Consider the following 15,843-nt stretch of genomic DNA (forward strand, 5'->3'; position numbering starts at 1 on the left):
TTTCTAGCTCAAAGGTACATGTAATACGAAAGTATGCAAGACTGAAGTTCTAGACTCCACTGTGATTTATGCATCTGCTTTCTGAGAGTGCAGTCAGTGAGAGAATTTGGATCTAATTTTCCCTGAGATTTTATGCAAAAAAGACAGAGATGACCACCTGCAGACTGAAACTGACTGTTGTCTTTTAAAGTTGACAAACGTTGGCTTTTTACTATGCTTTTTAACAAAGTTACCATTTAAAAGTAAAGCTACCCATAAAGGTTAGCTATCACACTCATTTAAAATGCTCCTCAAGTTTCCAAGGGAAGAAAGCAGTAACTTTTTGCCAATGAAGGAGGGTGAGGAAAGAGAGTGATTCTAAGCAGTATTTTCTGTATTATTAATATAAAATTCCTAGACTTTGGATTGTTCATAATGGTTGTATTTCATCTATTCCTTTCCTCTGGAATCCTTCCTTCCTTCTGTGACCTTTTGTAACTGACACTCCAGTGGTTTATCTGCAGGCTTTAGTATACTGTATGGTAGTCTTCAGACTTGTCATAGAGACCAACACTGCAAACTTCTCACTTTCCACTGTAAGGAACTACTGGAAGGATGTTCCTTTCATACAATGGAAATATTCATTCTAATAACTCTTTATCCGTAAGACACCAGAATTCATAATCTGACCCAAAATATTTTTTCTAAAACCTCCTCCATCTTCAAAGATGAACAGCAACCCAAGTAAGATTTACATATTGAGGAATTAGTGGGTAACTGACTTAAGAACTCTCCATCTGTTGAATTTTAAACATGATGCACTTGAGAAAGTGCAATAAATAAATACACTAATTGCCAATGAACCTCCCAAATAAAGTGACTTCTTAAAAAAAGCAACTGTAAATAAATTCACTTCCTACATTTTTGTTTTCACACAAAATGGAAACAAATATTATTCTACCAAAACATTCATAAAAGTGGACTGCCCTGCAAATGAAGGAGACTATGAGACACTGCACAGGTTGCCCAGAGAAGTTGCGGATCTCCCACCCCTGCAAGTGTTCAAGGCCAGGTTTGATGGTGCTTTGAGCAACGTGGTCTAGTGGCACGTGTCCCTGCCCAAGGCAGGGAGTTGGAACTAGATGAACTTTACGGTCCCTTTCAACCCTAACCTTTCCCTCTGAACTCCAAACAGCCCACCCTCACAGCTCATGCTGTGAAGGCTTCATCCCACAGAGGTGGTCGAAGCTTGCCTGCCCTCTCGCTCCAGCCTCACCGAGTCACGTAGCTTCCGGAAGCCCCATCTAATTGGAGTGCCATTGCCGTTGAACCGGTGAGTTGTTCCCGGTGATTCGGACAGGGCAGAGCACAAAGTGCCCCGCTCGCTGTTGCGGCCGCATGACCTTGAATCTAAACTTGCAGGTAGCTTTGGTTCCTCCCCTCCCGGACTCAGGTTTACTAAAGCTCCACTAGGCCGAACCAGGGGGACAAGTTACCGGCCCGCAGCGGGCAGGCCCGGGAGGGCGTCGAGCAGCTTGGCGGGCACGGCAGGCACGTTGCCTGCACTCGCCTCGCTGTAGCGAACTCAGCTCCTAGTGGGGCAATCCCCCCCAGCCTCTTCACCTGGCGGGACAGCGGTGCCCGCCCCGCGCATGATAATGGGCTCCCGTTCCCACCTCGCCCCGGGTGGGGTCCCGTCCTGCTCGCCGCTTCTTCCTGGTTGCGGCCGGAGCCGCTAGGGAGCACCTCCCGCACAGGTACTGGAGGCCAGCGCCGCGAGGTAGCCGCCGTACTTTGAAGGGGAGGGTCGGGGGCAGGCAGAAGAAAGAGAACAAACCGCAGAGCGCCGGCACCGAGCGGGGGAAGCGCCTCGCTCGCCGGCTGGCGGAGGAAATTCGGTTGTGTGGCTCCGGAGCGCAGTGTCGTTTCTCCCGCCCTCCCGGCTCCATCCCTGCCCCTCCCGGTGGGTGGCCGGGACGGGGGGGCTTGCTGCCCTCCCGCACCTCGGTTGTCCCCGCTGCATGTGGGCCCCGGAGCGCCGCAGCCCAGGAGGACACGAGGGGTGCGTTGTGATTTGTTTATTTATTATTTTCGTTACGTGCGGCTTCGGGGCGGGGAGCGGAGAGGGGTCGGCTAGGGGGCCGGCGAGGTGCCCCCACCGCCTGCGGGGACTTTCCCGCTCCGCCGTGTTTGTTGTTGTGTTCCGGGGAGGAGGCGGTAGAGCGAGGGTTCACCCGGGGAGGGGGGGTTGAGGGGGAGGGGGGGAAGCGCTTCTACTTCTCTTCTTCCTCTTCGCCGTGGGTGCCCCGCGTCTCCCCTCCTTGGCGGGGTAGCTGCAGGGGGCTCGGCGGAGGGCGGGCGGTGCTGCATGACACCTGGAGCAGGTGGCACGGGCGGGAGGGTGGCGGGAGGTAGCCCTTGGGCTCCCTCTTTCCCGCGATTCCTCTTGCGGGACAGGTACCTGCGGGCAGGCCATCGGCGGGGAGCGGAGGGGAAGGCAGGCACGGGTGTCCTCGCCGCCGCCGCGGAGGGCTGAGGGGGCCAGTGCCGCTCGTTACATAACTGGGCGAGCGTGGGGGGGATTGGTGCGCGGGTGGCACAGATCGCCGCGCCCCGGCCGGCAGCGGGAGGCCCGAAGTCGGTACCGTGGGCTTCCGGTTTCATATGGCTGTGCCCGGGGCTTCAAACAGAAACGGTCGACTTCTCTTTTTTTTATCGTTTTCTTCTTCCGTTTTAACCTTACAGCGCTGGCGGGCAGCTGGGGGAGCGGGACAGGTGCTGTCCCGGCCGCCATCCCACCGACTGGTCGCCTTTCCCTTGCCCGGGCACTCGCTGGCTCTTACCAGGGGTTTTCCTTGAAGTTCCTGTGAGGGAAGTGTGAGGTGCGGCGGGAGCTGGCTGAGGCCCCCCCGGCTCCTGTCAGCAGCCCCTGGTCCCCGATTGGGACCACCACTTTCTCTTCTGTCACTGGCTTGGTTTGGTTTGAAGCTGCCGTACCTTTGGTGCTTGTCACCCACCGGCTGTGCGGTTTCCGTGGAGGGTTTAGCAGTGTTTAAAGTAACTCGGTGTGCGGTGGGCTGCAGTGAAGGGGAAGGCTGCAGGTCCGGTTTCTTCGTGTGCTTCTGGGCACTTTCTGAGAATCGCTGCATAATTGGTCCTGGGAAGAAAGTAAACACGTATTTTTGTAGTTTGAAGTAGGTCAGTCATGGTGGTGTTTCCTGCGGGCATCACATTTGTCCTTCAGTGTATCAGATGCTGCGTTTGGAGTGATGTTGATTTAAAATAAATGTGAAGAAACTGTGAAATTAAAGGCTTTCTTGTAGAGAAACTGAAGTTTTCCCTCTTTTCAGAGGGACCAAAATCGAGTCTCAGGTGATCAGGAGTGACAGCATGTGTATTGTACTGTTTTATTTCTGTAATACCTACTGATTAACATGCTGAGATAAATAATAAGCATAATTTTGTGTCTATGGAGTACTGCTGGTTCACAGATGCAGACAAGTTAAGATGTAGATTGTGGGATGATTGCTTGAAGGCTTGAAATAACCTGGCTGGAAGGATGATGAAGTGCTTTCTCCCTGTCAGTCAAGGTAAATAATAACAGAGTAAGAGAACAGTCTCCTTTTGTGTTAATGATTTGGTTACTGTTGGTGGTGGAATAGGAAACAGTTCTCTAAGGTCTTTAAATGGTCTTAGAGCAGTTAGTGGTAACCGGTATGAATCTGTCAAAATGCTCAACCATCTCAGATTATATACTTTAGGTTTTTACATAGTGTCTGCCTGTATGCATTCTGAATTACTGTAAAGAGCACCTACGAGAACAGTAAAAGTGCTGTACCATGGTACACTGAAACTTCTACTGGCAGCAGCCAGGAGAAGGTGCCAGGAGATGACCATGATGGGGAAAGCTTGCAGTGGTGCTTCTCCAGAATACTCTCTCCAGGCAGCTGGGGCTCAAGGATTCCCTTGGGTACAAGTGTTGCCTTTGTGCTTGACAGATACCAAGTTTGCGGTTTATTTTTTTATTTGCTGGATTCTATATAGTAATTTTTGAAGCCATGTAGTCTTCTAGTAAGATAACAGGCCTCTGAGCAAACAGGTAACCTGATGGTTTTACAGACATTATCAATCACTAATAACATGGTTAAAAGGCAGTTTCTAAGTTTGCAAAGGCCTGTGCATAGAAGTTGCATTAATGGATATTAATTTTCCAAGCCGTGTCCATGCATTAGGCTCTGCGATAATCCGTCTAAAATAAAGATAGCCACTTAGCAATTATTGTAGTGATAAATTTTGGCCCACCACAGACCCTTTATTCTATGATAGAAATTGCAGCATGTTATTCTAAAAATAGTTTTGTGGTTTTATTTGCTTAATTTTGTGCTTTCATGGAAATTTTCATGACAAAATCTTTCTTATGTTGGGCTTTATTCCTTATAGTCTGCTCCCATATGATACCAGTCAGCTAAGGCCTTAAATCCTTTTTAAAGACAAGCTTATCAGAATTCTGAAAATCATGGGCTCAAAAGATCCTGCACACACAGAGAAGGATTATAGCTGTTTTCAACGCACGGCAACAGCCAAGACTTGATATTGGTCACCCTATGAATCCATAGCATAACTGGGACATGCTTCCAGTTCTTTCCTGATCTGAGAGTTGGAGATGAGTGTGATGGATTACAAATAAAGGTACGTGGAATGGTAGTGGCAGGATGGGGCAAGAGAGCGTCCCGTCCTAGGGGAGTCCTGGTGTTCTTTTGGTGTTGCCTGGACAAACACAGAATTTTGAAAATTGATGCTTAAGTCTTAGTACTGCTGCATATGCACAAACGTCCTGTTTATTTTTTTGTGATGTTTTTACTCAGTACTTGATGTAAATTACCCATATGGTTTAAATAGCCACTTCAGCTATTTATTCCATCAAATAGGGCACATCATTAAAGTTTAGGCTCTAGTTACTTTGCTACAGGATTGTTATGACTAAAGAAACACTTGGAGTATAAACTGTTGGAGAAGGCAGATTAAACTGAAATCTACATCTCAACTTGTCGTGTAAGTAGCAGAAGTGTTCAAAATGATCTGTGCTACCCATTTTATGTTAACCTTTTACCTGCCAAAAGGAAGTGCCGTGGAAATAGATGAGTGCTCATATATTAGAACCTGGGCAGTTCGGTTCAATTTTTTACTTACCAGAGCTGAATTGTTTTAATTTACAGGGTAATATAACAATTTTTGATAGTTCACACAGTATACTGGCTAATGTGAACGAAATCTAGCATTCTTTGACTACAGTGCTGAGAGCATAACCAGTATTTAATGCGGGAGAAGGCTGGAAAGTTTGCAGTCTAAGTCTCTGGTCTTGCATACAGCTTTAAAGTGTAAGCTCTGTCATGGATTAAAGGATAGCATGGTCTTCTGTATCATTGGTGAAGTGCCCAGTCCTGTGGTGTTTAATTACCTGAATAATTTTTCTTCTCGGGCAAGATGTCACGTTGAAGCTGTGGGCCGTGTTTTCTGTGGTGAGGATCTTATTTTAATGAAGGGTACAACTGATGAACAGCAGTAGGTGAGGAACTTTTAGCTGCGGTTTTGAACAGAGCTGGCTCATAGTCTTTTATAAAACAGGTCTTCTCTTTTTTGTTACTTTGTTGTGTTTTTTTTCTTAAACACTATGTTGAAGATGGAAAGGGAAAAGCCATTACAGTTGTCCAGAATTGTTAGGTGCTTTCAAGAAAAAATCAGCAGGATGCTATAATTTCTGAAGAAGCCTTTATATATATATATATGTATAAAAATTAGCAACCAGTGGAGGAAGAATCAGGAAAAGGATACATGCTTTAGAGCTTGGATGCTCAAATAACTTGTACAAACTGGAGTTTCAAAGACGTAAGACTAGGCTCCAGTACTTTATTTGCATACTGTTTGTGTTAACACCTGTTTTCTGGGGCACGAAGAAATTAAGCACAAACTGCTTAATTTGGACTTAATTAGATAATCAATATAAAATAAACAAGTTGGTCTCCAAGAGACCGATCCAGTTGCCAAAGGCAGCGTCTGACTTCTGTGGAGATTAGAGCTGTATTACTGTAGCCTTTGGTTGTAGTCCTGAGTCTTGCTGTGCTAATCATTCTGCAGGCAGGTTGTTCTCAGCCTGATGAGGCAACTTGCAAGTGCTGCGTTTGAGCTGAAGGAGTATGGTATGGTCATGCCTAGTAGGTCATTAATTAAAATGACACAGTTGAAATCTGGTTCTCTAGGGGTTTCATAAATGTTCTTAGTTGTGTTAAGCACCATCGAATTAGCTGTGGTTGGAAAGAGTTGCATGAAACTTCATTGGTGGCTCTCCCCTAGCAGGACAATTATAGTGTCTAATCTTGCATAATCAGTGAGGTTAAATAAAGCCTGTGTCACACTCAGGTTTAGATTTTCTTTACTTAATAATTTTGTTCAAGTCCCTGTGGATTTTCTGTATTTGTTTCTCTGGTTATTTTCATGTGTTAATAGCACATGAAGAAATTACTCTCTCTTACCATCTAATCACCGTACAAATATCAAATGTAATCCTTTTGTCACATAGGCTTTTAGGTATAGCAGTAATAACTTTGATGTTAAGTCATATAGATGATTAACGATTTTATTGACTTTTCTGAAGTACAGATTGTACTCATGTTTTTGCCAGCTGTTTTCAGCATTTGGCTTTTGGTTGTTTTTTGTTGTGTGGTTTTTTTTTTTGCTTGTTTGGGGATTTTTTTTTCGTTTTTTTTTTGTTTGTTTGTTTGTTTTTTATGTTTTTTGTTTTTCTGGGGAGGGTGGAGGGGTTGCCTTTTTTTTGAAGAAATTTTCTTTGATGTTCAGGAGATATCACTCGTTGTCATCTCAGTTTTTTTTGAGAGGTTTGCATAGACTGACCCTTCTGTAAAAGCTTGGTCATCCCGGGTTAACTTTTCTGTAGTGCTTGACATACCTGATATTTCCTTTAAAGGATTCAGAAACAATTATGAATAATTTCTTGTGCCTAAAGAAATTCTAAGTAGTAGGTACTTAAACAGTTCCTGACAACATTGTTTAGATTTTAACATTCTGGGTTTCTCATATTTGGAAAAAAAAGCTTTATGCGTCTTAAATGCTCAGTTAAAAATAATTGGTTAATATAAAGTGAGATAATTCCTACGAGGCTTCTTGCATCAGTTGCAGTAACTGTGAAATCCCAGCTCTGTTGCTTGGAATAGCTGTAAATGTTGGACATGTCCCAGGAAAGCCCACGCAAAGGGCACGTGAGAGAAAACCAAGAAATAACATGGAAATTTCCAGCCATGTTTTTTTCTTCTGTCCTGAAATGATTTTGAAATAACTCAGTAGGGAAGTTAGTTTTCTAAATCTTTACTTCACTATTGCTTTTTTTTTTTTCCTCCCCAAGCTTTTGTAAGGCCTTTCAAAGGGGAGAAACAAGCAAAGCAATAGATCTGAAAAGATTGATTAAATCGGACTTTATCTTTTTTAGTAGACTGTGACTGAAGGTACAATAATGATTTTTACATTAATAATTTATAAATTTCAACAGTTTTTACTCAGTGTATCAGCTGTGCTAAGATTGGTTTTGCACATTGGAAGGGAAGATGGTTTTTAAATCTTACTTTTTTTTTGCTTTATTTTGTTCCAGCACTTGGAAAGTTTCTTAGTGTATAATTGCAATTCTTAATACCTAGTTTCTTAAGCTTTTGGGAAAGCTTGAACATTTGGGAATGTTTAAATTCAAGCCTTTCAAGATTAATGAAGTTAAGAACTGAGAGAATCTAGCATATGTTATGGTTTGGAAGTGAGAGGGAAAGGAAAATCAAAGCAAATGCATACCAAAATATATTCCTGAAAATAATTCAGGCATGTAATGTTTTTTTTATGTATTTACCTGGTGCATTATCTTTGGCTTTTGCTAAAGAGTTGAAATCTCTGGATTACAAGTGAAAATATGTTGGTTCTTACGCTACTTCTTACTTATGAGTCACAAAATTCAGGTAAAACAATGCAGTTGGACAGGTTATAGCTATCTTTGGAATGCAGACACTTGAAAAAAGCAGCTTAGCAGTGTGTAGTGTAGTCTTAATGTTTGCTTTTAATCCTCGACCTTCTGAAAGAGATTTTTCAAGAATACAGGACAGGGAATGTTGTTATTAAAGGTATTGATATGTTCATCACACCTGGTTGCATTTTTGAGTGTTTTCTTGATTGTGATCTTGTGAATGCATTGCAAGCCCATGAAAAATAATGGTTACGTGCAATGGATTAGGTTTGATCTTGGACTTGTGAAGTGAAACATCATCATGTTATCTCAAGGAGAATATATTTGTCCTCCAGGGATTCAGAAAACCCTGAAAGATGGTTGTTCTATAGTTGTCAGTGCCCTTCCCGTTTTTTGGAGGAGTTTTTTGTTATAAATTAGGCCATGATATTTTCTGGTTTAGAAGGCAACTGCATATTCTGGGTATCCAAAGGTGTTTCAGAGCATAGTGTGTAAGCAGTATATTTATATGTATCTGCAGTGTAGAACCTGTTTCTTCTGTTGTGTCTAGGGATCTCTTGACAGCTCTTTCTGGGCATGGTGGTGAGGCACTGGAATAGGTTGCCCAGGGAGGTTGTGACTGCTCCATCCCTGGCAGTGTTCAAGACCAGGTTGGATGAGGCCTTGGGTGATACGGTTTAGTGTGAGGTGTCCCTGCCCATGGCAGGGGGGTTGGAACTTGATGATCTTAAGGTCCTTTCCAGCCCTAATTATTCTATGATTCTATGAAAGTGTGGTATGGTGGTAAGAAGCCGACCATGAGGTAGGTTCACCTTTGGGCACAAGGTATTTCACTAATAAAACTGTCACAGTAAGATTGTATTTTCCATGTATTTACATTCCTAGTTTTCCTTGATAGATTTCAGGCAAACTGAAGTAAGGTAGAGTGGCTTCAGGTTGGTGATACTGGTTGGGTGCATTAAGTGGTAGAGATAGTCTTTTGCTGCCTCCTCAAATCTTCTTTCTCGCCAACCTAACAGTATCTTTTTCACCTTGCCCACTACCACTGACCAAATCTTGCTCATTCCTCAGGCTTTGTATAGGCTGCGTTAGTGTCTTGGTGAAGGTACAGCCTAGACTTTTGTTTTGTGTTTTTGGTTTGTTTTTTTTGTTTTGTTTTTTTAGTGGTTTTTGTTTTTAATGCAGCAATTCTGCAGATCCCAGTGACAGCTGCTATTGTCCTCTGTGCCTTAAAGTCTTAAAGCTGAGTGTTAGCTCACAGCTATTTTCTTCTGACTAATATATTTAATAATAGATACATTTAGAACTTCTGTTGGCTTTCCAGAGTACCCACTTCCAGGAGGAGTTCCTGGATTTCATGACAAATTCCTTGAGTAACCTAGACTCTCAGCTCGTCTCGGAAGAGATTCATCAGCTTCTGGGATCACAGTTAAATCCACAACATCTCATGGTTAATATCAAAACATTGCTTTATGATGTTGTGTAATGTGTTGTAATGCTTTTCGCTTGCCTTTCTCTGTCGTTATTTCCCAGATGTCAGCATCCCTCTTCTGATTCTAAACCGAAATCAGTCCTTCAGTTAAACTCTCTTGTCAAACCTTGTTAATTATCTGGCTGAAAAGTAGTGTGGAATATAATTTGAAAAGCTAACATAGGCAGAGTTTGCAGTGATTACAGTAAAATCATACACTTGTCCCTTTGAGTGTTAAAAAGGTACAGAAGGAGTTAGGACGCATTTGTGCATCGGTGTTTTTTTTTGTGTGAAGGACAGCTGTACAACTTTTTGTCCAGAAACAACCTGTTACAGTGAAAACAATAGCAGCAAAGCTGAAGCCAAACCAAAGGAAATAACCGACCAATGTTTTCAGTAGATACACTATGTAATAAAATACTGGTAAAACAAAGCAAAGCAGTAACTATGGAGATTGACATCTCTCGAAGCTTTATCCATAAAGAATCATTATAATAGCAAGCTTTCTGACCGTTGTGTTGCATTTGTAGTGTTTTGACAGCTCACACCATTCTAGAGAGCTAAAATAGGAACAAAACCCATAATCCCCTAAAGTACTAAAATTCACTGTCAGGTTACCCATCTTAGGGTGGTCGTCAGTGATCCCATCTTAGTTTGGCTCTTTAATGAAATGGTCAGCAATTTGATTCCAGACATTTTCATCCCTCCATTGCTTAAGTTCAAAGGAAGAAAACACAATGCCTGAAAGGTTAACCAAAAGACAGTGGTGCATTCTTGTGGAAATGGTTGGCTGGTGTGCTTCATATAGTAGCAAAATTGGTGGTAGCAGAGGTAAGTAGAACCTTTTCACATTTCTTGGGTAGCCTTGGTGTTAACTCTCCTCTTGTGAGAGTGCAAAGAAAACAAAACAGTGATGTTTTATTCATAATTGTTTTTTAACTTAATATATGTGCTTAAATAATTGGGACTGACTTGAAAATAATTCCAGTTATTTTTTACTTTGGCTCTTGTTGGGCCTTTTACTCTTAGACTCTTTCCGCAAATGGTGGAATTACTGTATTGAGGGACATCTTAACTAGAAAAAGCGTGTGGCTTCTACAAATAGAAACTCCCTAGCTTGTTTTTTCATGATCTTTTGTCTGTACTATAACTTTGCCCTGACTTGTTTGTGGAAAAGAGGTAAGTATAGACCTGCACAGCTTTCATCAGTGTCGTCTGACTCAGCACTGTTCACCTGGAGGGTAGGCAGTAGTTTGGCTTTTTTGTTGTTGTTTTTCAGAAAGATACTCTTGTCAAGTGGGAAAGAACCTATAACAGCCTCACAAGGAAAAAGTGTTGAATTTTAGTAGCTGCTCTTCAACTGAAAGCAGGACTGTTGGAATTGAAAAATTCATCTTAAATTTTGGCTGACTTGTAGAGTTGTGAAATACTCTATTCTTCTCCTCCTCCTGTGGTAAAAAGGTTTGTGTGTGGTGTTTGTATGTGGTTATTTGGCCTGGATTTTTGTTTTGGGTTGGGTTTTTTTTTTTCACCCTTAATTCCAACTCCTGAATGCTACAACCTTTTCTATTCATGAAAGCCCTGTAGAAAGAAATTTGGTTCCAACTAAAGGCTGGATTGTAGCCACAAGTAATAATTCTTTGTGACCCTGGAAAGCCGGAGAAAGAAGTAATGAAAACTGTTTTGCAAACTGATGGTCCTTTTATTGTAAACGGTTTGCGGGTTTCATTTCTGAGTAATATTTTGTCTGACTATTAGGCCTTAGTGAAGCCGCAAACAGCATATAGCAACAACGGAAGTATGCTCCTTGACTTAATGGAATTACCTGGTACAGCATTGAGTAGCATTGTATTCAGAATTCTTTAACTGCATTAGGGACTGCTGTATTAGCCATGAAGTGTATGCTGTACCTGTAGTCTCTTCCTAATTATAATTAGCTTTTGGTTTTGGTGGCTTCCACCCTCACAGCTGCAGTGCTAAAAAGTCAATTAGGATTAATTGTGGTTAAGGTTGTTCAGTTTTCCTGGCTCAGTAAGTCAACTAACTTTGTAGAGGCTTTTGAAGGACATGTTCTGTTGGGCCCTTCTCAGTCACATGATGAAATAAATACATGCATATGCAATTCTTTTGATCCGCATAAGTGCATACAATTCAGAGAATTGTTTAGGCAGTTAGTGTACTGCATGTACATAGGTAATTTTTACAGCGTTTTTTGAGTATGCCTGAAGTTTCTCTTGTCTTCCTGGACATTGAGCCTAAATGTGCGTATGTACACAATTCGAATATGTATTTGTAGACTCATTAATGTTGGAAGAGACTCTAAGGTCTCCAGTCCATCCTTCTGCCCAAAGCAGTGTCATGACTCATTAGATCAGAACAAGCAGCATAGGGCTTTGTTTAGTTGTGTCTTTAAAAGCTCCAAGGGCAGGGATTCCACTATGTTTCAGGGCACCTGTTCCGATGCTTGACTACCCTCATATGATTTTTTTCCCCATATCTAATAAAAATTTGTAGCTTCCCTGGTTTCTGTTGACTTGTTCTGCCCCCATGCACCTTGGTAAAAAGCCTGGCTGCACTTTTTTAGTAATTTACTAATATTGGAAATTTGCTGTTGGGTGCCTCAAAGCTTTTTCCAGGCTGAACAACCCCAGTGTCTTCAGCCTCTCCTCGCAGGGCAGGTGCTCCAGCCGTCAGGTGTCTTTGTGGCTTTTCACTGAACTTGCTCCAGGTGGCTGGTGCTTCATAGTGGGGATCCAAAACTAGACTCAGTAGCCCAGATACCAGACCAGTAGATCATACATGAAGCAGAACAATTGCTTCCCTTAGTCTGCTGGCTGTGCTTCTGTTGCCCAGGATGCTGCTAGCTCCCATTGCTGCTGGGTGGGCTGCTGATTAATGTCTTGCCTACCATCTTTCAGGGCTCCCAGGTTGTTTTCAGCAGAGCTATTCACCAGTTGGCGTTCAGGCTGTGCTCTCATGATGTTTCTGTCAGCCATATTTAAGTCATTCTGAATGGCAACCTTACCTTTCCATCTATCAGCTGCACCCCGAAGCCTGGTGTTGTTTGCAGGCTTACTGAATGTACTGTACGCTCTGCCAGGTTGCTGTTAAAGAGATTAAATGGGATGCGGTCCCTAACCTAGCCGCTTGTAACCAGGTTATGGGCAGATTATGAACCATTAACAGCTACTGTTCAAGCCTAGATAGAGACAAAGTTTTTGTTATCTAGATTGTAACTTACATTAGGTGCAAAGATCTGTGGGAGACATTGTTGAGACTTGCTAAAATTCAGGTAGGTGATACCACTGATCTCTTTTCATCCACAAATCCCATCATTTTATGAGAGGGAGCAATCACATTGATCATGCATGATTTAGCCTTGATAAATCCATGCTGGGGATTCCAAATCACCAGCTTCTCCTTCATGTGCCCTGAAATGACATTCAGGTGGGCATATGTCTGAACATACTGTGGGAGTAGATAGACTAACAAACAATGAAAGTAGGTAAGACTGTGAGGCTTTCTTCCCCAGTGATCCCTCAGATGTGGCAACTTGTGCATAATCTCTTTCCTGCTCTTCTCTAGATGCCCAGTTGTTGCCCATCTGTAGGTGATTAAGTACATGTTGGTCACAGAATGGAGCACCTGGATCTTGGGAATGTGGTCATGAATGAGTTGGGACCTCATGTGACCTTGAGGAACAGGCTTCTTAGGAATGTGATGCTGCTCCTAGAGTGATTCTGGCTTCCTGAGCAGTTTGCAAGAAAGGAAGGTGGCAGCAAAAGTGACAGTATCTTTAATAATTATATTGGTTTGATAATTGTATTGGTGATCTGCTTGTAGCCATTGGGCTTTTTTTTCTCTTTTGTGTTGATTTCTGGCCATAATTTTGATATTAGCTTGATAATAATAAGAAATGTATCTGCAGGTGCCAATGAGAGGGTATGTCAAAAAACTTCATTTGCATCCTTATATGCATTTAAAGCTTTTTTATTTTGGTGGTTGGTTGTGATGTGGGTGGGGTTTCTTGTGTGTTTGGGGAGAGAAGGGAGTTTGTTGTTAAAACTTTTCCAGTCATGTGGTGTCTTTTTTTCTTCTAACCACCACTGATATTCCCTTATTACTCATAATTTTTGGAAGACATCATCAACCCTCAAATGCAGTAAGACCCACAGTAAAACTGAGACTTGCTTGATTTGCATGTGATAAGAAGCAGATAAATTTAACCTGAGCACCAAGTTCACAATGAGTTAGTGGAGAATTTAGTGTTTCTTGGGTCTTCTAATTTGCGCTCTATGCCTTACTGGTACAGATGTTTAAGTTTCCGACTTTTTCTGTTACTGACGAACAATGAGTATTCTGTGTAGTCCATCATGTATCAAAATAATTTTGTCATGTGATGATAGTTGTCCTTAGTTTCTTGTACAGAACTAATACATTATGGTTTAGGTATTAATTTTTATTCATTGCATAATTATTTAGGATCTGAAAAACCTCTTGGGAGTAAGGTTGTAAATATGTTTAACGAAACATTTATCCAGGACCAGTAGCAGAACTAATTGTAAGAGTTACATTTTCCAGTTTAGAAATGTTCTAGTAACAATCCTCTCTGCAGTGAATGAATCAGAAATACAGCTTTCATAATGTTTTGAATGGCATGTGTAATTAACTCACGATTTTAATGCTTCCAATAGTGTTTAATTGCAGTAAGACTTTAATACATTAGCTTGCAAGTCATTCTCAGTATTTTAACTCAATCTTACGTGTACCCCAAAATGATATTGACGATTTTTTTTTTTTTATTTGAGACTGAAAAATGCATTCAGGGGAAAAGTCAGATGCTAGAAGGTAAATAGTACCTGCATAGTAAGTTTAAGATGCATAAGTTCTTTTATATTTAATGTCAATGTCTTACATTTTGGGAATCTGTTTTTATGCTTTAATTATTTGTGAAATGTAAAATCACATTTCCCTTCAGTTCAGTAGATTGATGCCTGCAAATAAGAGAGTAACATGCAGATATAACATTGGTAGAATATTACATTTGAAGGTGACCAAATGATTAAAGGTATTTCACAATCAGCCAGCTCTGTACTTTAACCTGGGAGCAAAATCCACAGCTTTGGAAAGAGAGCAATTAAATAATTTCATAATGAGGCTTGCATTACAGTAATGATAATGGCACATGCAAGCATGAAAGCTGCTTTTGCAGTGTCTTCCTAATGGAAAACAATGTGATTGTCTTCAGTGAGCTTGATTGTGTAAGAAAAGGCCACCCAAATAAGTAAGACCAAATGAATGCAAGATGATTTTAAGACTTTAGTGTTTGTTATCACACTTATTTTAAATAGATAATAAATAGATAAAATAGTTATTCTGCATATATCTTTTTATGGGATTGAATCATCGTGTGATGATTTTCCTTTTGAGGGAGACAGTGACTTAGTTGATTCAATTCCAGCTTGTAATTACATTCTGTTTGTATAAAAATTCCTTCTGTAGTGTCAGTTGAATAAGTTGCCTGTCATTTACTGTTTTAAGCATTTTGAGTATTCTCTATTTAAAGGTTGCTGCAATTCAGAAATGTTTGAAATGGTTCTTTCTTGTATTTGGTCAAGAACTTTGAAATTACTGAACAGATTTTCATCTTTGTTGTAACTAAAATTTACCACTCTTATGAGACCATTTTTTTATAATAATGGTTTATGATTTAATGGTCCAGCTTTACACAGAATACCAATTTTTGAGGTCCGGTATCACTAAAGTTCCTGAAAATTTAGCTATTATTAGATGAAACTAAAAGATACACTTAAATTATTTCACTTCAACCCCTGTCAGAGAGAACAAGTCCAGCTCCTCATCAAAGAGTTTCTCATGATTGCTGTCTTAGCAGAAATTCATAACGAAGGAACTGAAATAAGCAAGTGACAAAAGTGGTACCAGTTCACATGAAAGGGAAAATAAAAATGTTCAGGGGATATGGAGGCATGAAATTGGAGTTCAGACGAACAGAATGCTGAGCAGCATTGCTATGGGACATCCATAGCATGTTTCTGGTGAAGAGAGATTTCCTTCTGCTTGCAATACCTTATTTATAATATAAGGTATGAAAAAACTGTCTCCTTTGTGAAAAATTATATCTTCAGGATTGTGTTTGGGTAAGGACAGGCTGCAGTGTGCAAGGGGGTAAACAAGTGATGAGCAAGAAACTGGTATTGCAGGAGTGTTATGATGCAAAATAAGAAAAATGGTAATTGGTGCCAAAATCGTTAGGCACCCTTGTTTCTGCTATGTTGTGATACCATTCTTTTACCAATCTGTGCATCACTTTGCATCTGATTCTGTTATTCTCTGCTTATACCTTTTCCACATGTGG

The 15,843-nt window shown here is 41.3% G+C and overlaps 1 protein-coding gene across 2 annotated transcripts in view; it reads left to right on the top strand.

Moving 5' to 3' along the window:
- Positions 1-1,909: 1,909 nt before the first annotated feature.
- Positions 1,910-15,843, top strand: part of MBP (myelin basic protein) — a 110,316-nt gene continuing 96,382 nt past the window's right edge. The window contains exon 1 of one of the 2 annotated variants that reach the window (XM_057414724.1): positions 1,910-2,041. The gene's annotated coding sequence lies outside the window, so the exon portion shown is untranslated. The remainder of the gene's footprint in view (positions 2,042-15,843) is intronic. The other variant, XM_057414723.1, reaches the window with a different exon arrangement.

Source organism: Pezoporus wallicus, unplaced genomic scaffold (genome assembly GCF_028554395.1).
Source record: "Pezoporus wallicus isolate ANWC-B61680 ecotype Strahan unplaced genomic scaffold, APGP_CSIRO_Pwel_v1 contig_2, whole genome shotgun sequence".
In the NCBI taxonomy this organism is placed as follows: domain Eukaryota; kingdom Metazoa; phylum Chordata; class Aves; order Psittaciformes; family Psittacidae; genus Pezoporus; species Pezoporus wallicus.